Consider the following 23375-nt stretch of genomic DNA (forward strand, 5'->3'; position numbering starts at 1 on the left):
TGTGGATGTGGTGTAGGCTGGAGGCTGTAGCTCATATTAGACCCTTAGCCTTGGACCTTCCATGTGCCATGGGTGCAGCCCTAAAAAGCAAAAAAAAAAAAAAAAAAAAAAAAAATAGGTCAAAATGGATTAAATATTTAAATGTAGGAAAAAAGCTCCTCAACATTGGTTTTGGGAATAATTTCATGGGATGTGACACCCAAAGCACAAGTAACAATAAACAAGTGGCACTACAACAAACTAAGATGTTTCTGCAGAGCAAAGGAAAACATCAGCAAAAAGCAAAGGCAAACTACAGAATGGGAGAAAATGTTGCAAACCACATTTCTGGTAAAGTTAATATCCAAAATACATAAAGAATTCACACAACTCAATAGGAAAAACACAAACACACAACAATATCAACAAAAACAAAACCAAATAAAACAAAAAGATTTAAAAAATTGACAAATAACCTAAATATTTCCAAAGAAGACATACGAATGACTAAAAGATACTTGATCATGTGCTCAGTATCATTAGTCAACAGGGAAATACAAATCAAAACTACAATGAGCAATCCATCTCACACATTTTATGACATCTATTATCAAAAAGACAAGTGATAACAAATATTGAGGATGTGAAGAAAAGGGGAACTTTTGAACACTGTTGATGAAATGTTAATTGATACAGCTATTTTGGAAAATAATATGGAGGTTTCTCAAAAAAATTAAGTATAGAACTGCTATATGATCCAGCAATTCCACTTCTGGGGATGTATCCAAAGGAAACAAAATGAGTATTTAAAAGAGATATCTGCACTTCCATGTTCATTTCAGCATTATTCACAATGGCTAAGGTTTGGAAAGAACCTAAGTGTCTGCTGACAAATAATGCATAAAGAAAAATATTCCAGGATCCTTCTCTGGTCTTTTGTAGTTTATTATACATATATAATAGACTATTTTTAAACCATAAAAAGAAGGACATCCTGCCAATTGCAACAACATGGATGAACCTGTAGGGCATAATGATAAGACAGACAGGGAAAGGCAAATAGTGTATGGTAACACTTATATGTGGAATCTGAAAACAATAAGTAAAACTCATAGAAAAAAGCTAATTGTGGTTGCCAGTGGCTTGGGAGGAAATGGGGAGATGTTGGCCTAAGTGTACAAACTTTCAGTTACGAGATGAATAAGTTCTGAAGATCTAAGGTATAGCATGGTGACTATAGTTAATAATACTGTATTGTATCCTTGAAATTTGCTAAGAAAGTAGATATTGAGTGTTAATTTACTTGACTCTGATAATAATTTCTCAGTGTATACATATATCAAATTGTCACATTGTACACTTTGCACATATACAAATTTTGTCAATTAGACTTCAGAGGTAAAAATAAAATAAAATTTGCTTTAAGATGACTCACTTTCTCCATGTTGATGTCTATTTTTCTTAACATTTATATGAACACTATATATTAAGGGAATTAATCTTCCTTTGCATATGTTTCAAATACTTGCACAAAATTTATCTTTTGCCTTTACCTTTACTTATGACATGTGGTGGAAGATTTAACTTTTTGGCTGTTGATAAATCTACTGACCTTTGTGGTTTTTCCACTGCTGTTATGTTTTAACACTTTCTCATTTCAAAAGAAGTCCAGTATCTTTCTCTGGCCATTTATAGTTTTTTAAAAAAGTATTATTATTATTTTTAACAGCTGCACCTGTGGCAGATGGACATTCCCAGGCTAGGGGTCAAATCAAAGCTGCAGCTACAGGCTTGCACCACAGCCACCAGATCCAAGACAAAGCTACGACCTGTGTCATGACTTGTGGCAACACCAGATCCTTAACCTACTGAGCAAGGCCAGGGATCGAACCTGGATCCTCACAGAGACGACGTTGTGTCCTCAACACACTGAGATACAAGGGAAAATCCAGTTTTTTAAAACATTTGAATGGACTTCAGTTATGCAGAAATAGATTAATGACAATCTTTGGTTTTTGACACATTATCATTATCTGTCCTTTTACATCACTTATTTACATTTATTTACAACAAATACCTGGGGACCCATCACTCAACCCAAAGCTAGTACTTTATCAATAACTCATATCTACCTCTGGGTGTGTGTTCTATCCCATTCTCCTTCCCCAGTAGTGACCTGAATATTGTGTATGTCATTCCCTTGCCTTAAGATGTTTTATCATATATATAGTTATTTATTTATTGATATTTACATATAAATATATATTATTTATATATATTTAATATACAATTTTATTTTTATATATAAGTAAATAAGCAACATATTGCTAAGTTTAATTTATTTTTGAACTTCATAAATTGATATTAAACAGTGTGTTATCTGCATTCTGGAACTTTGTTTAACATTATGTTATTAAAATTTGGTCACTGTGCTGCATTAAGTTATAGTTACTTTCCATATGAATAATTAATAGAAGCAAGCCAGGTAAAGAGTGAGTAGAAGAGCACTTCAGGTGGAAAAATAGCTTGTGTTAAGGTCCTGAGATGGAGAAATGCATACCAATCTTGAGGAACTATAGAAAGGAACATGAATGACTCTGGAGAAGAGTAATTAAAGATGAGTTAGGAGCAGCAGCCAAGGGACAGACTATAAAGTCCTTTTAAGTCATAGTGAAGATCTAGGCTTTTGCCCTTAGTGCAATGGAAGTCATCAGGCAGAGGAATGACATGCTCTAGTTGGCCAATTTTAAAAGAATTTAAAGAATATATTCTCATAGACTGAAAAGTCACAAGAATACAGTCTTGAGGTGGGTGTTATTATTATCCCCACTTTACAGGTAAGAAAACTAAGGCTCAGAGAGAATCTGTATATGGATCTAGAGTTCACAGAGGTTTGGTTTTGAGACATAGTTCTAGGTATTCATTAGATTAGTCAGAGCCACAGAACTGAATGAGATCACAAAGTGAGAGAAACATAGATGGAAAAGAAAAGAGGGTTAAGGCTTGAGGTACACTAATATATCAGACTTAGTTAGAGGAGGAGGAAAGGAGGCTAAAAAGAAGCAGTCAGTAAGGCCAGAGTAAAATCATGAAGTATTTTTACACAGAAGTCAAGAGAAAAAAAATAATTGCTTTGTTAAAGCAACATCAGTCAACTATGCCCAATGTGGCTGAAAGATAAAGTGAATTAAGAACTGAAAAGTGGCCACTTGCTTTAGTATCATGGAAGTGGCCAGTCTTTACTTCCTTAATGATCTTAGGGCATTCACAGAAGTGCTTGAGAGAAGTATTATTATTGTCTCTGTGTTTATGTGTGAAGAAGCTAGAGCTCAAGGGACTTAGGCAACTTGCCTCAAGTAAACCAGCTAGGGAATGACAAAATTGGAAATAGAAATCTTCTCATTCCAAATCTGCTACACCACAGCTGCTTTTCATATCTGGGCGGTTTTATGGTTTGCTACATGAGTTACTGATGTTCCATTTGTAGTGCAAAACTGAATTCATTCCAACATGGCTGGATTGTCTATTATGTACAAAACTCTGGGGTAGTCATTGTAAAAGATTTGAAGATGAAAAAGATACAGATCACATTCCCAAAGAGCTTGTACAGCATCTATACAACTATATCCTAAGACAATGTGGAGTAATAGAAGCACAGAAAAATGAGGATTTGGATTAGTTTTGGACCAATGACTTGATACAGGAGAACTTGTTCATCTCCCTATTTACTGTTATATAACTCATCATCTGCCTGGCCAAAAAAAAAAGTGCTCAATAATACTTGTTATAACAAGTATTGAACACCAACTTTTTGCCAGGCACATTGTGATTATAGCAGTAATAAGTAGACTCTGGCTAGCATAAGTAATAATAGTTTAAAAGAATCAGGGAAATAGGGAACTTATTGAAAGGAAAGCAGGATATCTGACAGAGTTATAGGAAGAGTTTATTCAGGAAGTGCAGGAACCATGTCAGCTCTGGGTACAAAAATAATATGAATTTATAAATCTTCTCTCCACTTTAAAATGACTCCCACCCCCAATCCCAATCTCTGTTTCAATTCAAAATGTCATGTTCCTGGGAGAAAGAAATTAATTGTCCCAGTTATGTCAGGGATCTTGCCATAGAATAAGTTATTATGGTCACTAGGGAAAAAGGTTCACATATCACAGACATCAGCCATGGCCATTATAGCACAACCTATGGTTTCAAACAACTTCCAAAAATTGGTAAATCCCTGTTATCTACTAAAATCTAATATCCAGAAGAATGAAATTAAAGGAATGTGTTCATCTCCAAGAAGATTAATATTTCCAAGTCTTTTCCTGTCATAAGTACTTTCTTTTATATTTTTATGAATATTGATTTTATATATTTATTATGAAAGCATTATAGTTGATTTATAGTGTTGTGCCAACTTCTGCTATATAGCATAGTGACTCAGTCACATACACACATAAACACATATAAATATATATATACATTCTTTTTCTCATACTATCTTCCATCATGTACTCCCAAGAGATTGAATATAGTTCCCTGTGCTGTACAATAGGATCTCATCGCTTATCCATTCTACATGTAATAGTTTGCATCTAACCAACCCCAAACTCCCCATCCATCCTGCTCCCTCCCTGCTCCCTTGGCAACCACAAGTCTTTTCTCGATGTCTGTAAGTCTATTTCTATTTTGTAGATAGGTTCATTTGTGCCATATTTTAGATTCCACAACTAGAGATTCTAATGATAAGTGAGGTAAGTCAGAAAGAGAAAGACAAATACCATAGGTATTTTCTGACATCAGTGAGCTTACCATAGGGAACTGAGATTGAAGGAGCCTTTAGTAACTATTATTTCAACTTCCTCATTGTACAATGAGGAATATGAGGCCCTTGCATGTGGTCTTGCATGTGGTCTTACATATAGTCACACAGCAAATAAGTGGTAGTACTGAGTATACAGGAAACTTCTGACCTTTGATCCTGTGGGTCCTTTCTCTGCCAATGCTCTATAGTGGTTAGCACTGTGCAGGGAACATAAATATAAAATATTTCATATTTCCCTATGGTATCAGGCTCAGGTATAGGCAGCAACCTACCAAGAGATATCTATCATCCATGGTCAGATGTCCAGAGAATTGAGCTGAACTGAGCAACTTCCATGAATAGGCAGATAGCTGAGGTTAGAACATATGACGGATAAGCAATAAAGGACATGTCAAGACAGTTTAAGACAGGCCAAAAATACAGTATTCTTGTCCTCCTGAGTTTTATATTCTTGAAGCTAAACAGCCCTATGTCCTTCTACTGGAAAAGAGAAGTGGCTGCCTCATATGACCTTGCATAGAGGTCATATCTTACGGAATTGCTCCAGTCATCCTTCTAGCTTTATGTAACCAATGAGTCTGTTTTTAGCTGTTTGCCTTCAGCTTTTAACCAATTAACATTCAGCAAACTGAGGTGTCTCTTCTTTCCAATACCATGATTGACTATAAGTTTAGTTTAGGAAACAGGTATGGTGTGATGGGAAAGTGTGTATATCCAGAGCCATACTCCCTGGGTTCAAATCCCAGCTTCACCCAGGGGTGTGATTTTTGGTAAATCACTCTATATCCCTGGGCTTTTTTTTATCCTTCCTATATAATGAGGATAAAATAATGTCTACTTCATAGGAAAGCTGTGAGGATAAAATGAGTTAAAGCATCCTTGGAAGTATGAAAGAATATATATATACAAATAATCTGAGTCCAAAAAAGGAACATATCTATAGACAAAGATTCTAGTAATTCAGATAAACCAGGCCCTTAAGAACTATGCTCTCTAGTACTAACTGACAAAACTAAGAATACTTAACCACCGGCAATTAGCTGCAAATCCTAAAAGCCAACCTAAAAGCACACTACTACTGCTCCAACTGTCATTGCTAACTCATCCCAGAGACAAAGTATCCGGATGGATATTCTAAGGGCCAATGGTTCATAACAGGTGCATTTCTTTTTGTTGCCTTTTTTGGGGGTTTATTTGCTGTTTAAAAACAGATATCATCCAGACAGACACAAGAAGATATTGCCTTCAATCATTCTTTCAACAAATATTAATTGAGTCCCTACTATATGGCAGCCACTGTTTAGTATGCTGAGGAAAGAACAGAGAACAAAATAGATGAAGTCCCTGCTCTTACTGAGCTTATATTCTAGTGGGAGAGACATTTTACCACAGAAGCAAACACACATATAAGATTTTTTTAGATTGTGATCAGTTTTGTGATTAAAAAAAAAAAAGGACGAGGTCACAGAAAGTACCTGGGCCATCAGTTATTTTAATCTAAGTGGTTGTGGAATGCTTCCCTGAGATCTGAAGGATATTGGGACACACCAAGGGTAGAACCAGATAGAAAGAAAATGAAGTGCAAAGTCTCTGAGGTCAGACAGATCTTAGCATATTGGAATTAAAAGGGGATCAGTGTTGCTAGAGAAGAGTGAACAAGGTTTTTATAAATCAAATCAAAAAGGTAGGCAGGAGATGAATCTATTGATGGTGGTGGCTGGACCAAGGTGGTAGTAGTGGAAATGGTGAGAAGTGGTCAGATTATTGACACATTTTTAAGACAGTGCCAACAGGATTTCTTAAAGAATTGGATTTGAATCATTAATGAAAAAGAGGATTCAAGGATGGCTCCAAGATTTTTGGCCTGAACAACCAGATGTTCCCATTAACTGGAATGGAGAACAGCACTAAATATGATTTCTGATGGGTCATTATGGAGTTCCACTAATACCTATGGATGGGACCTCTAAGCCCTTCTTCAACTTTGAACTGCCTAGTTATGGAGTGGGGCACTGGTGTGGGGCTACTGTTTTGAGTGAGTCAGAGGAAGAAAGCACATTTCTGGGAATCCTCATCCTCTCCCTCCTAGTTCTACTCATAAACCTGGAGACTTAACACAGAGGAGAGATACAGAAGGGTCAGTATATTGGGCCAGGCAAAACTGAGAGACTCCAGGGACAAGAAATCTGCTGTAACCACTTGAGTACAGAAACTGTAGGAGAGTGGAGGGTGGGCAGTGCCCCTGAGGGCGCTGCAGGAACTTTCTTGGCTTTCTGGCAGCCTAGGGGACCACTTTTTACCAGAAACAAGGTAAAGACGGGGTGGGGTTTGGGGGCCAGGCCAGCCCAGCCGGAAGGAGTTTGGGTGGAGCCGACGGAACATGCTTGGGGCAGAGGGGGAGGGGAGGTGGCCACTAGCAACTAACGTCTGCTTCGGAAACTCAGCAGAAATGCCGAGTGTATTGTTGGAAAGGCCAGGAGCCCAGTAGTTCTGTCGGCTCGCCAAAGAGAAATGAAGACCCAAGTTGTGCGGTGCAGCTTTAAAGGGGCTGGTGATTGACAGAATGTGCAGCAGTGGATGGGGTGGAGCCGCTGGGTGGGGTCTGGGACAGGCAGCTGAGAGAAACCAAAAGGAAGAAAAAAGAAAACCATTGCCCCTGATACCGCTAAAGCCAGGCGGGAGAAGCTAGCCAGAAAGGGAGGACAGGAGGGTTTTAGAGATCACCTCCATTCCTACCCCGATCAACTTTCACAAACCCTCTGTCTCCTTATGAGATAATCAAAATCGACTGTATACCGGCCCTAGTCGGTGCCTATTCCCTCTAACTCTCCACTGAACTAGGTTTGTAGTATGAGGGAGTGAGGACCCTGGGTCCACCAGCTCAACTCCGGCCCCGCCCCGTCGGCCCAGGCCCTGGGCTGGGAGGAGAGGATGCCTTTGGAGGTGCAGAATCCGAAAGTAAGTCCCTTTCATTTTGCCCATCCACGCGCTCCCCTTCCTTTTCCACCCTTACTGGGGCCCCCGCTGGGCGGCATAGAGCTAGCTTACAGAAAGAGGCTCTTTCAAGAAGGATCCGGAGGGTGGAGCAGGACAGGGTGGGGTAGGAAGGGGAGGAGAACGGAGGAGAGGTGGTGCTTTAAAGCCTAGGGGAGCTGCCACCACGGGATAGGTGCACTCAGAGTTTGCTGGTTTTAGGATTAGAGCCTCGATTTCCTTTTCTGTCCTTAGAGCCTCGACTTACCCCCTCCAGGCGTCCTTTCTTTTTGTCACACTCCTGCATCCTTATCTGGCTGCTTAAAGCTTTTAGCCTGGAGCTGGGAGGGCTCCATCTTGCCAGGCTTCTTAAAGGGACAGTGCACTAGTTCAACTGAGGGAAATAAATCCTGGAAATTCATATTGAGAAAGATGGCACTGACTTACCTTACTATGACACTAGGTAGGTTAGGGGAACTTTTATGGAAAGGACAACTTTTTGTCCCTCATATTTGCCTCCAAACATGTTCTAATATCAAGTAGATTCTCAGGAGGTGCATCCTGGGCAATATTTTCAAATTGCACATTAGTTAACTGCAGAGTCAATTAGCTCTGCAGTTTTAGTTCAAGGGGAAAACTTCTGTTTCCTGAGAGGTACCATGGCAGTGCAGATGAAATGAAAAAATTCACTTATTCCACAAATATTTATTGAATGTCAGATTTATTGCCTGTGGCTGATCCCACTGCTGAGTGGTATCTGTAAATATATCAAGACCATGTAAAGTGGTGTCACTTGACTCCTTTCTTAACAGATTGGTGGCCAAGGTTTCTTTCTAGAATACAGAATTAATACTGAATTTGATTCTAAAATTTACCAAGCATAAGTCATATGAAAATTCCACTGTTCATCTTTATTGTCTTTTCATTAGTACCAGGTATCCATATGCCCAAGCCCAAGGGACTGGGAGATACAGCAGAAAGAGATAGGAACTCAAGTAAAAATGGCATGCAAAAAGAGAAGGTCAGGATGCTTCAATAGTGAAGCTTGAGACCTCCTTGGCTGATCTATCATTCCCAGGTCCATGTCCAGTCTGGAAGATTATATTGAGGAGGAGGGCTTCACCAGTTCCCTTCTGCTGTTAAATAGAACTGATGGGGTGGTGACAACTTGTTAGAAGGCCGCATACAGATCACTGACATTTCTTCCAAGTGTGTTTCTTTTATGTTTCTGCTTAGGGTAGGTGGCAGGCCTTTAATAGAGCCTAATGATATCCCACAAGTCAAAGAGATGAAAACATGGTGTTTGAGGTTTTAGGTCTAGTGTTTCACTTTTTTTTTTTTTTAAGATATGCACTATCTGCATGTATGTATGTATGTTTGTACACATATATTTATTTCTCTGGTCAATGGAATGCCACAGCTTCCAGTGCTCTGCAATTTACCAGTTTAGCTGTCTCTGATATAAAATGCAAGGCACAGGGTCCTTCCCTTCTCTTTTTTTTTTTTTGTCTTTTTGCCATTTCTTGGGCCGCTCCCGCAGCATATGGAGGTTCCCAGGCTAGGGGTCCAATCAGAGCTGTAGCTGCCAGCCTACACCAGAGCCATAGCAATGCAGGATCCGAGCCACGTCTGCAACCTATACCACAACTCACGGCAACGCCGGATCATTAACACACTGAGCAAGGGCAGGGATCGAACCAGCAACCTCATGGTTCCTAGTCAGATTTGTTAACCACTGCGCCACGACGGGAACTACCCCTTCCCTTCTTTAATGTGCCAGGTTTCATTGCATCTCTAGTGCCAGCTTCCATCAAGGGCATGTGTTGGTTCTAGGTTTCTGTGCACCATTTAGCTAAAGCTCCTTTCTCCATCTCTTCTCTCCTCAATTGGCTTTCCAAACCTCAAAACAATCTTATTCTGAATGGCCATATCATTTAGTCCACTAGATTCAGATAAAGAAGAAAGCCTCACTTAATGTTCTTTCACTCTAAAGCCCCTTGCCCATAGGGTCCTAAAAACACAGGAAACATGAATTCAACTGGAATTCTTCTGGTTGCTTTCATCAGTGGAGTACAGTGTTGCCCCACAGCCAAAAGTCACTTGTACATGTGGTCACTAAATCCTGTTATCCAAACTCTGGCATGGAGGGCGGGGAAGGAACTATGTGCTGATTCTGTAGCCAGCCTCCTGCATTTGGTATGCATGGGATATTTTAGGGATTACTCTGCTTCCATTTTAATATTTGATTGTCCCTTTGCATTTATGTGGACTTTTCTTTGAAAGAGTTTCTAGATGCAGGATATAGCTCTCATAAGGTTGCTGAAATATGGTTATTCTATTCCTAAGACAACGAAAAGTTTGTGAACCCACTAACAATAACTATAGGCAAGCAATAGAAGCCCTCCACAGGGGTTTCAAGTGGCTTCCCCAGAGCAATTTAAGTTGTTTGTTGTCATTAATTTTGCTTCCTGAGATTGCAGAGAATTTCTATCTACAGAGGCAAAATGGTTTCATGAGGGATACTTGCAAAAAGGACACTTTGTGCTCTCTGACTCTATTTTACAGGCAGTAGTTTTGACCCCCCAATTCCCCTTCTGGAATTCCCGCATCTGGTGAGCTAGACTGTTCTTGCCGAGACTAGAACAGCTTACCCCTGCATTTACTTTGGTCTGAATTCCTTCCTAGTTTTTGCTCAGCCTTCAAGGGTAAGGACCTGTGATAGACAAAGGTATCAACACGAAAGTACACTGTGTTGTCAGTTTCACTGATTCATTCATTGAACAAATACTGAGAAAATAATCTGTACCATCACTGCATAAGACCCTGGAGAATCTACAAGACAAGGAGCTTACCCTTTGGGAGACTGCAGTTTCATAAGGGTGTGTTAGTGGAGGGAAAGACAATAAGCAATAAAGGTTTTTGTTGAGTGGGAATAAGATGGGAGAAAGGATGGGGAGGGATGGCTATTTGCTCTAGAGCAGAAAAGGAAAACTTCTCTGATATGGTGATATTTAAGAATATATATGAGGAGTTCCCGTCGTGGCTCAGTGGTTAACGAATCCGACTAGGAACCATGAGGTTGCGGGTTCGATCCCTAGCCTCGCTCAGTGGGTTGGGGATCCGGCGTTGCTGTGAGCTATGGTGTAGGCCAGCAGCTATACAGCTCTGATTTGACCCCTAGCCTGGGAAGCTCCATATGCCGCAGGTGCGGCCCTAGAAAAGACTATATATATATATATATATATAAAGAATTCCAATTGTGGCTCAGCAGTAATGAACCTGACTAGAATCCATAGGGATTTGGGTTTGATCCCTGGCCTCGCTCAGTGGGTTAAGGACCCAACACTGCTATGAATTGTGGTGTAGTTCACAGATGTGGCTCAGATCCCACATTGCTGTGACATAGGCTGTCGCCGCAGCTCTGATTCAGCCCCTAGCCTGGCAACTACCATATTCTGTGGGCATGGCCCTAAAAAGCAAAAGCAAAAAAAAAAAAAAAAAAATGACATGAGAGCGCTAGCCATGAGAATATCTAAGGAAAGGATATTATAAACAGAGAAAATATGACGTGAAAAGGCTTGGTGGGTTCAAGGCATAGCAAGAAGACCAGTATCATTGGAATGGAGAGGAAGAGAGTGATAGGGCATGATTTCAGAGAGACAGAAAGGGCCAGATCTTATAGGACCTTATAAAGGCTTTGGCTTTCCTTCTGAATAAAATAGTATGCCATTTTTAAGGAAGATAAGTAATCAACAATTATCATGTTTAAAATTCTACTCCAGTAAAGAGGATGAATCTTCAGTTGTTCACATCTTAACACAATCAAGGTGGTTTATGTTTTATAATTTGGATAACAATGCTTCATTAGCAAAACAGTAAGATTATTACTGAATTCATGTCAACTAATAAAAGTTAATTTTATACTAACCATTTTTTTATAACATAATTATCTGTAAAAGGTTTCAAACACATTTGAAACTACTTACATACAAAAAATATTTTTGGCATACTTTAATTTTTAAAAATCACAAATTTATTGGCACTAGAAGAATGCCTAACCTTTTTAAGAAAACATCGCAAGATTTTGTAGCACTGTTTTACCCTATCATGAAATTGTGAAAATTATTCACTGGGAAATTTTTTTAACCTTCAACCTTACACATGATTTCATGTAATCTATACACTATTCTTCTCAAATCCTTTCCAGTAGGCAAGTGTGTTTCATATATCATTTCATTTAATCCTCATAACAACCTTGTGAGGTAGGCACTGTCATCATCTCCATTTTACAGACTAGGAAACTTACCCAAGGTCAGAAGAGCAGAAGATCCATTCTCTCCTATACCTCCTGAAGTTGTTCCATCAGCTTCCTTCTCTCCAAGCTTCTTCAATTTCTTCTTCTTTTATTCATCCACCCTCACCTAATATAGCTAACATTTATTGAACTCCTGCTCTGTGCCACGTCCTCTATTGAACACTTTGCACTTATCAATTCACGTAATGCTTACAAAAATCCTGTGAAATAAGTACTATTGTTTTCCCAATTTTTCAGTTAGGGAAATCAAAGCATAGAAAAATCAAGCAACTTGCTCAAGTTTACACAGCTAGGAAGTAGCAGAGCTGAGATTTGAACCCAAGTCTACAAAGTCTACATCTTGACTATTATGCTATACTGCCTAACCTTCACCTTGCAAATACATTTTTTACCTAAATCAATCTTTCTTTAACAACCTTTATTCAAATTACCACCCTATTTTTCTGATGTTTCCAATAATTTAATCATTACTGAAACTGCTCTCACCAGAGTTACCTAAAGATCCCCTAAATGTCATGTCAAGTGCTTTCTTTTTAGGTCTTCAACATACTTGACTCTACTACATTTGGGGCTGTTGTATTTTCCTTACATCTTTAAAACCTTCCATTTCTTGTCTTCTGTGATGATAACTCTATCTTGAATTTCTACCTACTGCTCTTTTCATTCTCTTCTCATGTTATTCTATACTCCTTATTTTGGTTATCTCATCTACTTAAGAGTTTCCACTGCCATCTATATACTGATAAAGGCTTGTATGACAAGTACACATCTCCAAGCTGAATTTTTTTTCTGAGCCTTGACCAACCTATTTGTCCATTAATTGGACATCTTGACACCTCACACTTAAAATGTCTAAAACTGAATTCGTCATCAAACCCTCCACTCCAGTTCCTATCCCTAATAGTCATATAGTCAGCAATAAAGTCTAGAGTTGTCTATGACGCTTCCTTCTCCCTAACTTCTAGATTCTGCTTTGTGAATCTTTGTGTCCTCTCCATCCTACTTGTAATGTCTTTACTTTTTTATACCATGTATGAACTGTCCTATTAACATAGCTCCTTTAGTGTTGGTCTCTATATCCTTTGTTATGTGTTGAATTGTGTCCCTCACAAAATATCTTGGTATCCTAATTTTAGGTACCATAGAATGTGACTATGTTTGGACACAGGGTGTTTACAAAGGTAATCAAGTTAAAAAGAAGTCATTAGGATAGGCCCTAATCCAAAAGGACTATGTGGTATCCTTATACAAATGGGAAATTTGGACAGAAAGAGTGACTTGTAGAAGCAAGATGATCTGAAGAGACATAGGGAGAAGACAGTTATCTGCCAGCTAAGGATAAAGGTCTAGAACAAATTCTTCCCTCAGAGGCCTCAGGAGGAATCAACCCTGATGACATTTTGGTTTCAGACTGATAGCCTCCAGAATGATGAGACAATCAATTTTTATTTTTTAAGGTACCTGGTTTGCTGTGGCAGTCCTAGCAAACCAATGTAGACTCCAATCTAGTGTACATATTAGGATATTTCTAAAATACATGTTTTTATCTTGTCAATCCTATGTTTAGGATTAATAGGATTAAATATTTGCTTTTTAGTAAGACACTTCACAATTTCTCATCAACCTACCTGTCATGTTTATTGCATATGATGTTTTCTTATCACGGGAGCTACATTAAACTAACTGCTACTTCTCAAACGTGCCATGGTCTTTCACAAACACCATGCCTTTGTTCATGCCAGCGGGACTTACATAAATGTCCTTCTTCCTCTTACAAATTGTACTACTCCACTTCCACCTTTCCTTTTACTCCATCCCTCTCTTTTTGGTAAACTCCTATACATAGAATGATACCCAATTCATTTTCTCTGTGAAGCCTATCTGCACCTTGGAATATAGGAGAGATTTGGATAGCCAGAGTGGAGGAGAAAGGTTATTCTGAGCAAGAAGAACCATATAACCAAAGGCAGTAATGAGCATGAACATATGCAATAGAGGGGGATGGAGTAAGAGAAAAAGGTTAAGTTAGAGAATTCTTTGGCTTTGGTGATAATATAAATGGGATCAGAGAAGCTTCTAGAGAAGCAACAAGATCAATATTCTTCCTCCATAGTGTGTCAGGGAAACAGCAAGTTATCAAAGAATGTTAATATCTAGTTAATGTCACTTGATGCTAAGCTAGCCAAGTATTGTTCCTTGGAAAACTTGCTTGCTTCTTTCCTTCCTTCCTTCCTTCCTTCCTTCCTTTCTTTCTTTCTTTCTTTTTCTTTCTTTTCTTTCTCTTCCTTCCTTCCTTCCTGCCACACCTGCAGCATATGGAAATTTCCAGGCTAGGGTCAAATTGGAGCTACAGCCGCCAGCCTATGCCACAGCCACAGCAACGTGGGATCCAAGCTGCATCTGCTACCTACACCACAGCTTATGGCAGTGCTGGATGTTTAACCTACTGAGCAAGGCCAGGGATCGAATCCACATCCTCATGGATACTAGTCAGGTTTGTAACCCACCAAGCCACAAAGGGGACTCCTGGAAAGCTTTTCTGTATAATATTCCCCTGAACCTGGGGATTTTGCTGGTCAAAGATGGCATGGTAGTAGAGCAGAAAATACTCATCAGGGTGCAGAGTACTTTCCTGCTCTAGTCTATGTAAACCTGTCTGTGTATATTAACCATCGCCACTTACATAAGGCAGATTTTTTTTTTTTTGCTTTTTAGGGCCACACCTGTGGCATATGGAAGTTCCCCGGCTAGGGATTGAAAAGGAGCTACAGCTAGTGGCCACAGCAACCTGGGATCTGAGGCGTATCTGTGAACTACACCACAATTTGGGGCAATGCCAGATCCTTAACCCACTGAGTGAGGCCAGGGATTGAACCTAAATCCTCATGGACACTAGTCGGGTTCAATTCCACTGAGCCACAATGGGAACTCCGAAGGCAGATGGTTTTGAAAGGAGGAAGAAAAATTCATTCATTAATCTCATTCACTTATTCAACATATGTGCCCTGAGAGCCCTCTATGTGGACCGATCTGTACTACAGGCTGGTAATATACAAATATAAGACCTCAGCCTTGCCCTGGAGCTTAGCTAGGAAATAGACAAAGCTCTAGATAATATCTAGTACTTGTTGATCACTTACTCTATGCCAAAGACATTTCTAAACTCTTGGCATGATTCTCATTTTTTTTTTGTCTTTTTTTTTTTTCGCCTTTTCTAGGGCTGCACCCATGGCACATGGAGGTTCCCAGGCTAGAGTTCCAATTGGAGCTGTAGCCACCAGCCTACACCATAGCCACAACAACATGGGATCAGAGCCATGTCTGTGACCTACACCACAGCTCACGTCAATGCTGGATTCTTAATCCACTGAGCAAGGCCAGGGACTGAACCCACAACCTCATGGTTACTAGTTGGATTTGTTAACCACTGAGCCATGACGGGAGCTCCTGCATGCTTCTCATTTAAATTCACGTGGGGTTATACCTATTTTGAAAATAAGGACACTGAGGTTAGAGAGAAGTTGAATAAATGCAGAAGAGAGGAAATTGACAGTAAGCAAACCATTAACATGAGCAGAAAAATGTAGGTGAGATTTAGGGTGAAAAGGTCAGAGAAGACTTGCTGGAGGTGATGTTTGAGTCTTAGAGGATAAATAAAAGATTTCAAGTGTTTATGAAAAATATTAATAGTTGACCTAAGAAAGAAATGGGAAATTTTATATATACATCAACCTGAGGGTTATAACCCAAAAGACAGTTTTTCAGAAAGCTCTGAGGACTCTTCTGCCCATTAGAGGTCAAATCACAGTTACATGTTTTTGAGACAGAGGATTGTATGTCAGATGACTTAATGAGATTTTTACACAATCCAGATCTATACACGCAAAGTTGGTCACAAATAATCGTGGCCCCTTACAAGATTAAGAATGAAGATCACCTCCTAAGGAGTTGTGACTCTTTATGAGTTAAGAAGGGGAGTCTGGTTAATGCAGATGCACAACACACACTAAAGGGAAGGGAGGAGGCGTAAATGGGAAAATAAAAAATTTATGTTTAAATTTTTCTTATCTTTCCATAAAATATGAATTTTATTTCATCAATTTTCCCCCTTCGATTATTAATCATTTGGTAGAAAGCTTTGGGTGCTCAAATATTTACTCCCTCAATGCCATGGTCATTGCTTACCTGCACTGAGCCCATCATGTTGTTTAATATCGGCTCTTAATGGCTTTGTTCTTTTTATCCTTTTAGAGAGTTGTACTAGTAAGATATCTTCCATGGACTAATGGTCAATTCCAAGTTGTCCAATAGGAGTTATGCGATTTTACCTTGCATGTGCATTGTGCATGTTCATTTATAGAGAACTATATGTGTGATCAAAATTGACAATTGGAATAACAATGTTATTAGTAAAATTTTCCTAAGCCAAACCATTTTCCTAGTATTTATACTAAACTTGGAAGAGGATCATTCAGATTGGAAATTTGATGCATTTTGTCTTATGAGTTAAAAAATATTGTGGTCAAATAGTCTTTGTAAGTAGAGTAATTAATATAGTGATAGAATTTCATATTTGTGCAGGTGGTTATCCAGTTTTCCCAATACCATTTGTTGAATGTTCTTGATTCCCTTATAAAAATTAGTCAACCATATATGCGAAGATTTATTTCTGCGCTCACTATTCTGTTCCACTGGTCTATGTGTCTAGTTTTATGTCAGTATCATATTGTTTTAATTACTATAGTTTTGTATTATAGTTTGAACTCAGGCTGTGGTGATGTCTTGCTTCTTTGTTATTTTTTCTCATGATTGCTTTGGCTGTTTGGAGTCTTTTTGGGCTCTATACAAATGTTAGGATTTTATTTTATATTTCTGAGAAAAATGACATTGGTATTTTTATAGGGATCACATTGAATGTATAGACACTTTGGGTAAGTGTGTATATTTTAATAATATTAATTCTTCCAATTCATCAGCATGGGATGTCTTTCCATTTGCTTGTGTCATCTTTGAGTTCTTTCAACAAAGTTTTGTTATTTTAATTATACAGGTCATTCACATCCTTGGTTAAGTTTATTCCTAGACATTTTATTACTTTTATACTATTATGAATGGGAAAGATTACCTCATTTCTTTTTCAGATGTTTCATTATTAGTGTATAGAAGTGCAACAGATTTCAGAATTTTTTTCTATGTTAGATGCTTTATTTTTAAACTGTATAAATGAAGAAGCTGAGACATAAGTTGAACCAATGAGGAAACTGAAACACAAATTAAGTGTCATACATAAGGTCATACAGCTGATTAGATAGCTAGTGGATTAGAATCAGGATGTTTGTTTTATATCCTGCATACTTACTGAATTCATTAATTAGTTCCAACAGTTTTTTTGGTTGAGTCTTTGGATTTTCTATATATAAGATTATATCATCTGTAAATAATGACAATTTTGCTTATTCCTGTCTGATTTAGATAACTTTTATCTCTTTTTCTTACCTAATTGCTTTAGCTAGGACTTCTAGTAGTATATGGAATAACAGTAATGAGAGTTGGTACCCTTTCCTTGTTCTTTATCTCAGACAAAAAGCTTTCAATTTTTCATTATTGGGTATAATGTTACCTGTGGGGTTGTCATATATGGCCTTTACTATAATGAGGTATGTTTTTATATACCAACATGTCAAGGATTTTTATCATGAAAGGTTGATGTATTTTGCGAAATGCTTTTTCTGCATCTATGGAGATGATTGTGTGGTATTTTCTTTCATTTTATTAATATGATGTATCACTTTTATTGATTTGTGTATGTTGAAACATCATTGCATCCCAGTGATAAATTGCATGTAGTCATAATCCTTTTAATGCATCATTGAATTTAGTTTGCTAATATTTTGTTGGGATTTTTTTGCATCTGTATTCATCTGGGATATTGGTCTATATTTTTCTCTATAGTCTTATCTTGATTTTGTACCTATGTAATGCTGGACTCATAGAATGAGTTTGGAAGTGTTCCCTGCTCTTTAATTTTATAGAAAGTATGAGAATGGTTCATATTAGCTCATCTTTACATGTTTAGTAGAATTCTCTAGTGAAGATATCTAGTCATGAAATTTTCTATGTTGAGAGGTTTATTGATGACTGAATCAATATCCTTACTTGATCTTGATCTGTTCAGCCTTTCTGTTTATTCCTGATTCACTCTTGATAGTTTTGTGTTTCTAGGAATTTACTCATTTCTTATAGATTATCTTTTTGACATATAGTATGACATTTAGTCATAGCAGTCTCCTGTGATCCTATGTATTTTGTATTACCACTTGTAATATCTCCTATTTCATTTCTAATTTTATTTATTTGAGCTTCCATTCTTTTTTCTTGGTTGGTCTAACAAAAAATAATTATCAGTTTTATTTATCTTTTCAAAAGCTCAGATCTTAGGGTTTTCTATCTTTTCTATTTTTTCTGGTATATTTCATTTATCTCCATTCTGATCTTTATTATTTCCCTCATTCTGCTAACTTTGGGCTTAGTTTGTCCCTTTTTTTCTAGTTCTTAGAGGTATAAAGTTAGTTTTTTTATTTTATGTCTATTTTCTCAATATGTGCACTGTAACGATGTTACAAACCATTTTCATTTGTTTTGAGATATTGTTTAATTCCTCCTTTGATTTCTTCATTGACCAATTGGATGTTTGAGAGTGTCATTTAGTTTTCACATATTTGTAGATTTTCCATGTGTACTGTTGTTGTTGATTTCGTTCATTCCATTTTTGTCAGAGAATATACTTATTACAATTTTAGTCTTTAAATTTACTAAGACTCATTCTGTGTCCTGTCATATGATCTATGTTGTGGGATTTACTGTGTGCTCTTTAGAAGAGTGTGTATCCTGCTGCTGTTGGATGGGATGTTCTATAAATTTCTGTCAGATTTATTAATCTAATTTATGGTTCAATCCATGTTTCCTTTCAAATTTTCTGCTTGGTTGGTGTATCCATTGCTGATATTGGGCATTGAAGTTCCCAACAATTATTGAATTATTTTGTATTTCTCCCTTTATATCTGTTACTGTTTGCTTAATATATATAGTTGCTCCATGTTGAGTGTGTACATGTTTATGATTTTTATATTCTATGGATGAACTGACCACTTTATCACTATATAATGACCTTTTTTGTCTCTTGTCATCTTTGGCTTAAAATTTATTTTGCCTGATGTAAGTATATCTATTACCCTCACTCTTTTTAGGTTTCCACTTACAAGGAATATCTTTTTCCAGCCCTTCACTTTGAGCATATGTGTGTCTTAAATCTGAAGTGAATCTCTTGTAGGCACTATATATCTGGGTCTTTTTACTTTTTTAAAAAATCTGTTCAGCCTTTTCATTGCTGAATTCAATCAATTTACATTTAGAATAATTAGTGATACTTAAGGACTCAAAAATGTCACCTTATTGATTGCTTTCGGGTTGCTTTGTACTTACATCACTTTTTTTTCCCTCTGATTCTCCCAACCTTTGTAAAGTGTGATTTTTCATGGTATTATGCTTGGTTTCCACTTTTTCTAATCTTTCCTGGATCTAGTTTAGATTTTTACTCTGTGGTTACCATGAAGCTTACATAAAACATTTAATAGATAAAACTTTATGCTCATAACTACTTATCTTTGATCACTTACAATGGTTCCACCCTTTTATGTCCCCACTTTGGTGTCACAATTTACCTCTTTTTATGTTGTGTGTTTGATAACAAATTATAGTGGCTACAGTTATTTTAAATAATCTTTTCATTTAACTTTTATACTGTAGTTAAATGGTTAATGTACTAATCTATTTTAGAATTAATTTTCTAAATCTAACTATATGTTTTTCATCTTTGCCATTGTATTGTATTCTTTTGTATGTTTTCATATAGCTGATTAATATCATTTTATTTCTTAACAAACTCCTTTCAGCATTTATTGCACGGCAGGGCTAGTGGTGATGAACTCCCTCAGCTTTTGTTTTTTTGGGAAAGTCTTCATTTCTCCTTCATATTTTAAGATTAACTTTACTGGATAGAGTATTCTTGGCTGGCAGGTTTTATCTTTCTACAGTTTGCATATTTCATTCCACTCTCTTCTGGCCTGTAGGGTTTCTGCTGAGAAGTCTACTGATAGCATAATAGTGATTCCTTTGAAGCTTACACTTTTTTTTTTTCATGACTGCCTTTAGGATTCTTTCTTTATCTTTGCTTTTTGACAGTTTCATTATAGTGTGTCTTGGACAACGCATTTTGACATTGAGGTAATAGAGTGATCTTTATTTCATGAATTTAGATGTACAAGTCTTTATTCATGTTTAGGAAATTCACTATTATTTCTTTTTTTTCTTCTTTTTTTTTTTTGGCTTTTTGCCTTTTCTAGGGCTGCTCCCACAGCATATGGAGATTCCCAGGCTAGGGGTCTAATTGGAGCCATAGCCACCAGCCTAAGCCAGAGCCACACAATGCGGGATCCGAGCCGCGACTGCAACCTACACCACAGCTCACAGCAATGCCGGATCCTCAACCTGCTGAGCAAGGCCAGGGATCAAACCCACAACCTCATGGTTCCTAGTCAGATTCATTAACCACTGCACCATGACAGGAACTCCCACTATTATTTCTTTAAATAAACTTTCTATCCCCTTATTCTGTTTTCTTTCTGAAATCCTTATTATTCTAATATTTTTCTTTTGATGAGTCCCACAGATAATGTGGGCTTTTTTGCTCTTTTCAGTTTTTTCTTTTGTTCTCCTTTAACTGTATTTCAAAATTCCTCTCTTCTAAGTCACACGTTCTCTATTCCATCTACTCTACAGGACTAAGATCAATAATTACACTGCTGTCCATGAACAAAAACAGCTCTGGGAGATATCTGGAGTCTATTTAGAAATTTCAGCAACACAGTGGAGCAAAAAAACTGGAGAATAACTACACAAAAATGAAAGGAAAACAGTTTTATTTTTCCTGAATCATCCCATCCCACTGGCCAGCATTGGTCAGTGCCAAGAGCTAACTCTTCAGCTAGAAAGAGTTATCTTCACTGGAAACTGGAAAAAGAGAGGTGAGTGAGTGATCTTTTCCTAGTCTTTTGAGGCACTCCACAAAGGGCCCCCTGGAATTTCACCCCACTCAGAGACCAGAAAAGCAGAGGTGAATAGAGATGGCTAGGAACAAGGAAGAAAAGCAGGAACTACCAATATAAACCACTCAGTGAGAATGATTACTGTTCCCAATGACCTGCTCTGCAGATGAAGCCAGCAGCTTTCTACACTGAAGAATGGCCATAAGTTCCCATTGTGGCACAGCAGAAACAAATCCAACTAGTAACCATAAGGATGCAGATTTGATTCCTGGCCTCACTCAGTGGGTTAAGGATCCAGCATTACCATGAGCTGTGGGGTAGGTCACAGATGCGGCTGGGATCCTGCCTTGCTGTGGCTGTGGTGGAGGCCAGCAGCTGTAGCTCCAATTTGAGCCCTAGCCTAGGAACTTCCATATGTTGCAGGTGTGGCCCTAGAAAAACAAAAAACAAACAACAAAAAAAAAGAATATTTAAAAAAAGAGAGACTGCAACCAGCACAGCCACTATGGACACCCTGCAGATTTCCTGGAATTTTTCCCCACAGGTATTCACATTCACTGTCACCAGATACCTGAGTCCCTTCTGGCTTCCTCCTCCAACCTCTAGAGCCAAGACCTGCAGTGGCAGCCACCCAAGGGCTCTGAAACTCTGCAAGTACAACACAACAACCTAGACCCCTACAGCTGTCCCCCATGAATATGTACACACTCAGAGTTAGCCCCTCCAAATGTATATCTACATGTCCCTGGCCCGACCCGCACACCACCTTCCATTGCAGTGCACCCAAGGTGAGACCTAGCAGTGAATGCACAGGGTCCCTACAGATACTTTTACACTCATAGTTGGCCTTAACTCTTGCTGCTAGTCCTGGCTCCTCCTGCTACATGTGTCTGCAACTGGTCCCTACCCCTATGCAGGCACCTGAACTGGGTCCCCACAGCTGAGTTTGTGCATACCACCAGCTCGGACCATGACTTCTGCCTACCCTGATCCCTAGCCACTAGACCTGGAGGTACCACATACTCTTGAATTTGACACCCTGCACCACTTGACATGGGTTCACAGCACACTCCAGTTTGCTCCCACTCTCAGGTGAAGGTCTTTCCTTACCAAAGTCAGTCCATAGCATCCAGAGGAGCTGACTGCCTCTTCAAATGCACAGACACCTGTGCAACACTACAAGGATCATGAAGAATCAGGGAAACATGACACCACTGAAGAAACACTGTTTACTTCTAGTAATGGACCACAAAGAAATGGATATCCATGAGTTGCCTAGAATATTCAAAATAATTATTCTAAAGATGCTCAGAGAGTTACAAGAGAACATAAATGAACAATGTAACAAAATCAGGAAAAAAATACATGAGCAAAATAAGTTCAATAAAGAGTTAGAAAACATAAAATGTACCACAGTAATTTTGGAGCTGAAGAGTACATTTTCTAAACTGAAGAATTCAGTATAGAGCTTCAGCAACAGCCTTCCCCAAGCAGAATCAAGAATCAGGGAGCTCAAAGAAAGCTCAATGGAAATGATCTAGTCAGAAAAGTAAAAAGAAAAGGGATGAAAAGTCATGATCAAGTGGATTGATTATAAATTTCTCAAACTTGTCTATAAACATTTTTCAATGGCAAACAAATCACTTGTTACTGCTATAGAGAGTGTTTAGGCACTGAGTAGAGTGTAGGAGATTTCTGTCAACTCAGGTTATGATTAAGTGCAATAGTAGAACAGAGATTTGAGGTGGATTAATGAAGACTCTTCCTGTGCTGTACATGTCTTATGAAGAATATTGAATACATTGTGTTTGATAATTTATTAAAAATCACATGGATTAAAATAAAACATGGGATAATATTTGCTAAAAGGTGTTCTGATGAGTGGTATTCACTTATTCATTCAATATATTTTTTTAACCACTATGTGCCAGGTGCTGAACTAGGTGCTAGAGTACTGCATCAACAAGATATGTTTTTCCCTGCCCTTTTGGAACTTGCAGTCTAGTGTAGGGAGACAGACAACAAACAAGATGAATAGAAAATTAATGAATAAACAAACAGGACACTAAAAACTATTATTTCAGAGATGTGTTATGAAGGGAATTAAAGTGAAACGCAGGAATTATTACTGGGGTCACTTAAGGTGGTCAGGCCTCTGTGAGGAGATTACATTTGAATT

At 38.1% G+C, this 23375-nt stretch overlaps 1 long non-coding RNA gene across 1 annotated transcript in view; it reads right to left on the bottom strand.

Moving 5' to 3' along the window:
* LOC110257736 overlaps positions 1-8798 on the bottom strand; it is a 43136-nt gene extending 34338 nt beyond the window's left edge. Inside the window, exon 1 of the long non-coding RNA XR_002340676.1 lies at positions 8046-8798. This is a non-coding gene — a long non-coding RNA (uncharacterized LOC110257736). The remainder of the gene's footprint in view (positions 1-8045) is intronic.

This window comes from Sus scrofa, chromosome X (assembly GCF_000003025.6).
Source record: "Sus scrofa isolate TJ Tabasco breed Duroc chromosome X, Sscrofa11.1, whole genome shotgun sequence".
In the NCBI taxonomy this organism is placed as follows: Eukaryota; Metazoa; Chordata; class Mammalia; order Artiodactyla; family Suidae; genus Sus; species Sus scrofa.